This window comes from Petromyzon marinus, unplaced genomic scaffold (assembly GCF_048934315.1).
Source record: "Petromyzon marinus isolate PM22_M1 ecotype Great Lakes invasive population unplaced genomic scaffold, UKy_Petmar_22M1.pri1.0 PM_G_Scaffold_69, whole genome shotgun sequence".
Classification (NCBI taxonomy): Eukaryota; Metazoa; Chordata; class Hyperoartia; order Petromyzontiformes; family Petromyzontidae; genus Petromyzon; species Petromyzon marinus.
The window spans coordinates 309,436-320,213 of NW_027423023.1; positions in this window are offsets into that span (position 1 = coordinate 309,436).

Consider the following 10,778-nt stretch of genomic DNA (forward strand, 5'->3'; position numbering starts at 1 on the left):
CGATCACAACGCAAGCGATCTTCATCAGGTGGTATGTGCAATCCAAAGGTTGAACACGAAATGTAACACTCTTCTGAAATTCGTGGTCCGCCAGGAAGTGTCTAACTGTGTCGTTGGCCTGACTCGATGTGCTTCACATAATGGTTTTTCAGGTTTGTTGAATTCTCGTCTCTCATCTTTTTGCTGTATTTACCTCCGCGATTTGTTCTTGACACCTGATGAAGATCGCTTGCGTTGTGATCGAAACGTCGTGATTGTGTTTTTTTGTTTTAATATAATTTTATATTTCTACATACATGACTTTACCGACAAAACCAATGAGTAATTCAGAACTTATTGATCACCCCTCGGTGCCCCTTATACATCTCAGCGTTCATACTACAAAGTCCCATCACGAGTGAGAAACACAAAACATCATGCTAGTCTCCCGGTGAGAGGTTGAGGAGCGATTTGCTTGACCATACTTCACCACTCTGGTCAATGTGTACTGACCATACTTCACCACTCTGGTCAATGTATACTGACCATACTTCACCACTCTGGTCAATGTGTACTGACCATACTTCACCACTCTGGTCAATGTGTACTGACCATACTTCACCACGCTGGTCAATGTGACCTGACCATACTTCACCACTCTGGTCAATGTGGACTGACCATACTTCACCACTCTGGTCAATGTGGACTGACCATACTTCACCACGCTGGTCAATGTGTACTGACCATACTTCACCACCCTGGTCAATGTGACCTGACCATACTTCACCACCCTGGTCAATGTGGACTGACCATACTTCACCACTCTGGTCAATGTGGACTGACCATACTTCACCACGCTGGTCAATGTGTACTGACCATACTTCACCACCCTGGTCAATGTGTACTGACCATACTTCACCACCCTGGTCAATGTGTACTGACCATACTTCACCACCCTGGTCAATGTGTACTGACCATACTTCACCACGCTGGTCAATGTGTACTGACCATACTTCACCACCCTGGTCAATGTGACCTGACCATACTTCACCACTCTGGTCAATGTGTACTGACCATACTTCACCACCCTGGTCAATGTGTACTGACCATACTTCACCACCCTGGTCAATGTGTACTGACCATACTTCACCACGCTGGTCAATGTGTACTGACCATACTTCACCAACCTGGTCAATGTGACCTGACCATACTTCACCACTCTGGTCAATGTGTACTGACCATACTTCACCACCCTGGTCAATGTGACCTGACCATACTTCACCACGCTGGTCAATGTGACCTGACCATACTTCACCACTCTGGTCAATGTGGACTGACCATACTTCACCACGCTGGTCAATGTGTACTGACCATACTTCACCACCCTGGTCAATGTGTACTGACCATACTTCACCACCCTGGTCAATGTGTACTGACCATACTTCACCACCCTGGTCAATGTGTACTGACCATACTTCACCACCCTGGTCAATGTGTACTGACCACACTTCACCACTCTGGTCAATGTGTACTGACCATACTTCACCACGCTGGTCAATGTGTACTGACCATACTTCACCACGCTGGTCAATGTGACCTGACCATACTTCACCACGCTGGTCAATGTGTACTGACCATACTTCACCACGCTGGTCAATGTGTACTGACCATACTTCACCACGCTGGTCAATGTGGACTGACCATACTTCACCACGCTGGTCAATGTGACCTGACCATACTTCACCACTCTGGTTAATGTGGACTGACCATACTTCACCACGCTGGTCAATGTGGACTGACCATACTTCACCACGCTGGTCAATGTGGACTGACCATACTTCACCACGCTGGTCAATGTGTACTGACCATACTTCACCACGCTGGTCAATGTGTACTGACCATACTTCACCACGCTGGTCAATGTGTACTGACCATACTTCACCACGCTGGTCAATGTGACCTGACCATACTTCACCACGCTGGTCAATGTGTACTGACCATAATTCACCACGCTGGTCAATGTGTACTGACCATACTTCACCACTCTGGTCAATGTGACCTGACCATACTTCACCACGCTGGTCAATGTGACCTGACCATACTTCACCACGCTGGTCAATGTGTACTGACCATACTTCACCACGCTGGTCAATGTGTACTGACCATACTTCACCAAGCTGGTCAATGTGTACTGACCATACTTCACCACGCTGGTCAATGTGACCTGACCATACTTCACCACGCTGGTCAATGTGTACTGACCATACTTCACCACGCTGGTCAATGTGTACTGACCATACTTCACCACGCTGGTCAATGTGTACTGACCATACTTCACCACTCTGGTCAATGTGACCTGACCATACTTCGCCACGCTGGTCAATGTGTACTGACCATACTTCACCACGCTGGTCAATGTGTACTGACCATACTTCACCACGCTGGTCAATGTGACCTGACCATACTTCACCACCCTGGTCAATGTGTACTGACCATACTTCACCACCCTGGTCAATGTGTACTGACCATACTTCACCACCCTGGTCAATGTGTACTGACCATCCTTCACCACGCTGGTCAATGTGTACTGACCATACTTCACCACCCTGGTCAATGTGACCTGACCATACTTCACCACTCTGGTCAATGTGTACTGACCATACTTCACCACCCTGGTCAATGTGACCTGACCATACTTCACCACCCTGGTCAATGTGTACTGACCATACTTCACCACCCTGGTCAATGTGTACTGACCATACTTCACCACGCTGGTCAATGTGTACTGACCATACTTCACCACCCTGGTCAATGTGACCTGACCATACTTCACCACTCTGGTCAATGTGTACTGACCATACTTCACCACCCTGGTCAATGTGACCTGACCATACTTCACCACGCTGGTCAATGTGACCTGACCATACTTCACCACTCTGGTCAATGTGGACTGACCATACTTCACCACGCTGGTCAATGTGTAATGACCATACTTCACCACCCTGGTCAATGTGTACTGACCATACTTCACCACCCTGGTCAATGTGTACTGACCATACTTCACCACCCTGGTCAATGTGTACTGACCATACTTCACCACGCTGGTCAATGTGACCTGACCATACTTCACCACGCTGGTCAATGTGTACTGACCATAATTCACCACGCTGGTCAATGTGTACTGACCATACTTCACCACTCTGGTCAATGTGACCTGACCATACTTCACCACGCTGGTCAATGTGACCTGACCATACTTCACCACGCTGGTCAATGTGTACTGACCATACTTCACCACGCTGGTCAATGTGTACTGACCATACTTCACCAAGCTGGTCAATGTGTACTGACCATACTTCACCACGCTGGTCAATGTGACCTGACCATACTTCACCACGCTGGTCAATGTGTACTGACCATACTTCACCACGCTGGTCAATGTGTACTGACCATACTTCACCACGCTGGTCAATGTGTACTGACCATACTTCACCACTCTGGTCAATGTGACCTGACCATACTTCACCACGCTGGTCAATGTGTACTGACCATACTTCACCACGCTGGTCAATGTGTACTGACCATACTTCACCACGCTGGTCAATGTGACCTGACCATACTTCACCACCCTGGTCAATGTGTACTGACCATACTTCACCACCCTGGTCAATGTGTACTGACCATACTTCACCACCCTGGTCAATGTGTACTGACCATACTTCACCACGCTGGTCAATGTGTACTGACCATACTTCACCACCCTGGTCAATGTGACCTGACCATACTTCACCACTCTGGTCAATGTGGACTGACCATACTTCACCACGCTGGTCAATGTGTACTGACCATACTTCACCACCCTGGTCAATGTGTACTGACCATACTTCACCACCCTGGTCAATGTGACCTGACCATACTTCACCACTCTGGTCAATGTGGACTGACCATACTTCACCACGCTGGTCAATGTGTACTGACTATACTACACCACCCTGGTCAATGTGTACTGACCATACTTCACCACCCTGGTCAATGTGTACTGACCATACTTCACCACCCTGGTCAATGTGTACTGACCATACTTCGCCACGCTGGTCAATGTGACCTGACCATACTTCACCACGCTGGTCAATGTGTACTGACCATAATTCACCACGCTGGTCAATGTGTACTGACCATACTTCACCACTCTGGTCAATGTGACCTGACCATACTTCACCACGCTGGTCAATGTGACCTGACCATACTTCACCACGCTGGTCAATGTGTACTGACCATACTTCACCACGCTGGTCAATGTGTACTGACCATACTTCACCAAGCTGGTCAATGTGTACTGACCATACTTCACCACGCTGGTCAATGTGACCTGACCATACTTCACCACGCTGGTCAATGTGTACTGACCATACTTCACCACGCTGGTCAATGTGTACTGACCATACTTCACCACGCTGGTCAATGTGTACTGACCATACTTCACCACTCTGGTCAATGTGACCTGACCATACTTCACCACGCTGGTCAATGTGTACTGACCATACTTCACCACGCTGGTCAATGTGTACTGACCATACTTCACCACGCTGGTCAATGTGACCTGACCATACTTCACCACCCTGGTCAATGTGTACTGACCATACTTCACCACCCTGGTCAATGTGTACTGACCATACTTCACCACCCTGGTCAATGTGTACTGACCATACTTCACCACGCTGGTCAATGTGTACTGACCATACTTCACCACCCTGGTCAATGTGACCTGACCATACTTCACCACTCTGGTCAAAGTGTACTGACCATACTTCACCACCCTGGTCAATGTGACCTGACCATACTTCACCACCCTGGTCAATGTGTACTGACCATACTTCACCACCCTGGTCAATGTGTACTGACCATACTTCACCACGCTGGTCAATGTGTACTGACCATACTTCACCACCCTGGTCAATGTGACCTGACCATACTTCACCACTCTGGTCAATGTGTACTGACCATTCTTCACCACCCTGGTCAATGTGACCTGACCATACTTCACCACGCTGGTCAATGTGACCTGACCATACTTCACCACTCTGGTCAATGTGGACTGACCATACTTCACCACGCTGGTCAATGTGTACTGACCATACTTCACCACCCTGGTCAATGTGTACTGACCATACTTCACCACCCTGGTCAATGTGTACTGACCATACTTCACCACCCTGGTCAATGTGTACTGACCATACTTCACCACTCTGGTCAATGTGTACTGACCATACTTCACCACGCTGGTCAATGTGTACTGACCATACTTCACCACGCTGGTCAATGTGTACTGACCATACTTCACCATGCTGGTCAATGTGACCTGACCATACTTCACCACGCTGGTCAATGTGTACTGACCATTATTCACCACGCTGGTCAATGTGACCTGACCATACTTCACCACCCTGGTCAATGTGTACTGACCATACTTCACCACGCTGGTCAATGTGTACTGACCATACTTCACCACCCTGGTCAATGTGACCTGACCATACTTCACCACTCTGGTCAATGTGTACTGACCATACTTCACCACCCTGGTCAATGTGTACTGACCATACTTCACCACCCTGGTCAATGTGACCTGACCATACTTCACCACTCTGGTCAATGTGTACTGACCATACTTCACCACCCTGGTCAATGTGACCTGACCATACTTCACCACGCTGGTCAATGTGACCTGACCATACTTCACCACTCTGGTCAATGTGGACTGACCATACTTCACCACGCCGGTCAATGTGTACTGACCATACTTCACCACCCTGGTCAATGTGTACTGACCATACTTCACCACCCTGGTCAATGTGTACTGACCATACTTCACCACCCTGGTCAATGTGTACTGACCATACTTCACCACCCTGGTCAATGTGTACTGACCATACTTCACCACTCTGGTCAATGTGTACTGACCATACTTCACCACGCTGGTCAATGTGTACTGACCATACTTCACCACGCTGGTCAATGTGACCTGACCATACTTCACCACGCTGGTCAATGTGTACTGACCATACTTCACCACGCTGGTCAATGTGTACTGACCATACTTCACCACGCTGGTCAATGTGGACTGACCATACTTCACCACGCTGGTCAATGTGACCTGACCATACTTCACCACTCTGGTTAATGTGGACTGACCATACTTCACCACGCTGGTCAATGTGGACTGACCATACTTCACCACCCTGGTCAATGTGGACTGACCATACTTCACCACGCTGGTCAATGTGGACTGACCATACTTCACCACGCTGGTCAATGTGTACTGACCATACTTCACCACGCTGGTCAATGTGACCTGACCATACTTCACCACGCTGGTCAATGTGTACTGACCATAATTCACCACGCTGGTCAATGTGTACTGACCATACTTCACCACTCTGGTCAATGTGACCTGACCATACTTCACCACGCTGGTCAATGTGACCTGACCATACTTCACCACGCTGGTCAATGTGTACTGACCATACTTCACCACGCTGGTCAATGTGTACTGACCATACTTCACCAAGCTGGTCAATGTGACCTGACCATACTTCACCACTCTGGTCAATGTGGACTGACCATACTTCACCACGCTGGTCAATGTGTACTGACCATACTTCACCACCCTGGTCAATGTGTACTGACCATACTTTACCACCCTGGTCAATGTGTACGGACCATACTTCACCACCCTGGTCAATGTGTACTGACCATACTTCACCACCCTGGTCAATGTGTACTGACCATACTTCACCACTCTGGTCAATGTGTACTGACCATACTTCACCACGCTGGTCAATGTGTACTGACCATACTTCACCACGCTGGTCAATGTGTACTGACCATACTTCACCACGCTGGTCAATGTGACCTGACCATACTTCACCACGCTGGTCAATGTGTACTGACCATTATTCACCACGCTGGTCAATGTGTACTGACCATACTTCACCACGCTGGTCAATGTGTACTGACCATACTTCACCACTCTGGTCAATGTGACCTGACCATACTTCACCACGCTGGTCAATGTGACCTGACTATACTTCACCACGCTGGTCAATGTGTACTGACCATACTTCACCACGCTGGTCAATGTGTACTGACCATACTTCACCAAGCTGGTCAATGTGTACTGACCATACTTCACCACGCTGGTCAATGTGACCTGACCATACTTCACCACGCTGGTCAATGTGTACTGACCATACTTCACCACGCTGGTCAATGTGTACTGACCATACTTCACCACGCTGGTCAATGTGTACTGACCATACTTCACCACGCTGGTCAATGTGTACTGACCATACTTCACCACCCTGGTCAATGTGTACTGACCATACTTCACCACCCTGGTCAATGTGTACTGACCATACTTCACCACCCTGGTCAATGTGTACTGACCATACTTCACCATGCTGGTCAATGTGTACTGACCATACTTCACCACCCTGGTCAATGTGACCTGACCATACTTCACCACTCTGGTCAATGTGTACTGACCATACTTCACCACCCTGGTCAATGTGACCTGACCATACTTCACCACGCTGGTCAATGTGACCTGACCATACTTCACCACCCTGGTCAATGTGACCTGACCATACTTCACCACTCTGGTCAATGTGTACTGACCATACTTCACCACCCTGGTCAATGTGTACTGACCATACTTCACCACCCTGGTCAATGTGACCTGACCATACTTCACCACTCTGGTCAATGTGTACTGACCATACTTCACCACCCTGGTCAATGTGACCTGACCATACTTCACCACGCTGGTCAATGTGACCTGACCATACTTCACCACTCTGGTCAATGTGGACTGACCATACTTCACCACGCCGGTCAATGTGTACTGACCATACTTCACCACCCTGGTCAATGTGTACTGACCATACTTCACCACTCTGGTCAATGTGGACTGACCATACTTCACCACGCCGGTCAATGTGTACTGACCATACTTCACCACCCTGGTCAATGTGTACTGACCATACTTCACCACCCTGGTCAATGTGTACTGACCATACTTCACCACCCTGGTCAATGTGTACTGACCATACTTCACCACTCTGGTCAATGTGTACTGACCATACTTCACCACGCTGGTCAATGTGTACTGACCATACTTCACCACGCTGGTCAATGTGACCTGACCATACTTCACCACGCTGGTCAATGTGTACTGACCATACTTCACCACGCTGGTCAATGTGTACTGACCATACTTCACCACGCTGGTCAATGTGGACTGACCATACTTCACCACGCTGGTCAATGTGACCTGACCATACTTCACCACTCTGGTTAATGTGGACTGACCATACTTCACCACGCTGGTCAATGTGGACTGACCATACTTCACCACGCTGGTCAATGTGGACTGACCATACTTCACCACGCTGGTCAATGTGGACTGACCATACTTCACCACGCTGGTCAATGTGTACTGACCATACTTCACCACGCTGGTCAATGTGACCTGACCATACTTCACCACGCTGGTCAATGTGTACTGACCATAATTCACCACGCTGGTCAATGTGTACTGACCATACTTCACCACTCTGGTCAATGTGACCTGACCATACTTCACCACGCTGGTCAATGTGACCTGACCATACTTCACCACGCTGGTCAATGTGTACTGACCATACTTCACCACGCTGGTCAATGTGTACTGACCATACTTCACCAAGCTGGTCAATGTGACCTGACCATACTTCACCACTCTGGTCAATGTGGACTGACCATACTTCACCACGCTGGTCAATGTGTACTGACCATACTTCACCACCCTGGTCAATGTGTACTGACCATACTTTACCACCCTGGTCAATGTGTACTGACCATACTTCACCACCCTGGTCAATGTGTACTGACCATACTTCACCACCCTGGTCAATGTGTACTGACCATACTTCACCACTCTGGTCAATGTGTACTGACCATACTTCACCACGCTGGTCAATGTGTACTGACCATACTTCACCACGCTGGTCAATGTGTACTGACCATACTTCACCACGCTGGTCAATGTGACCTGACCATACTTCACCACGCTGGTCAATGTGTACTGACCATTATTCACCACGCTGGTCAATGTGTACTGACCATACTTCACCACGCTGGTCAATGTGTACTGACCATACTTCACCACTCTGGTCAATGTGACCTGACCATACTTCACCACGCTGGTCAATGTGACCTGACTATACTTCACCACGCTGGTCAATGTGTACTGACCATACTTCACCACGCTGGTCAATGTGTACTGACCATACTTCACCAAGCTGGTCAATGTGTACTGACCATACTTCACCACGCTGGTCAATGTGACCTGACCATACTTCACCACGCTGGTCAATGTGTACTGACCATACTTCACCACGCTGGTCAATGTGTACTGACCATACTTCACCACGCTGGTCAATGTGTACTGACCATACTTCACCACGCTGGTCAATGTGTACTGACCATACTTCACCACCCTGGTCAATGTGTACTGACCATACTTCACCACCCTGGTCAATGTGTACTGACCATACTTCACCACCCTGGTCAATGTGTACTGACCATACTTCACCATGCTGGTCAATGTGTACTGACCATACTTCACCACCCTGGTCAATGTGACCTGACCATACTTCACCACTCTGGTCAATGTGTACTGACCATACTTCACCACCCTGGTCAATGTGACCTGACCATACTTCACCACGCTGGTCAATGTGACCTGACCATACTTCACCACTCTGGTCAATGTGTACTGACCATACTTCACCACGCTGGTCAATGTGACCTGACCATACTTCACCACGCTGGTCAATGTGTACTGACCATTATTCACCACGCTGGTCAATGTGTACTGACCATACTTCACCACGCTGGTCAATGTGTACTGACCATACTTCACCACTCTGGTCAATGTGACCTGACCATACTTCACCACGCTGGTCAATGTGACCTGACCATACTTCACCACGCTGGTCAATGTGTACTGACCATACTTCACCACGCTGGTCAATGTGTACTGACCATACTTCACCAAGCTGGTCAATGTGTACTGACCATACTTCACCACGCTGGTCAATGTGACCTGACCATACTTCACCACGCTGGTCAATGTGTACTGACCATACTTCACCACGCTGGTCAATGTGTACTGACCATACTTCACCACGCTGGTCAATGTGTACTGACCATACTTCACCACTCTGGTCAATGTGTACTGACCATACTTCACCACGCTGGTCAATGTGGACTGACCATACTTCACCACGCTGGTCAATGTGTACTGACCATACTTCATCACCCTGGTCAATGTGTACTGACCATACTTCACCACCCTGGTCAATGTGTACTGACCATACTTCACCACCCTGGTCAATGTGTACTGACCATACTTCACCACGCTGGTCAATGTGTACTGACCATACTTCACCACCCTGGTCAATGTGACCTGACCATACTTCACCACTCTGGTCAATGTGTACTGACCATACTTCACCACCCTGGTCAATGTGACCTGACCATACTTCACCACGCTGGTCAATGTGACCTGACCATACTTCACCACTCTGGTCAATGTGGACTGACCATACTTCACCACGCTGGTCAATGTGTACTGACCATACTTCACCACCCTGGTCAATGTGTACTGACCATACTTCACCACCCTGATCAATGTGTACTGACCATACTTCACCACCCTGGTCAATGTGTACTGACCATACTTCACCACGCTGGTCAAT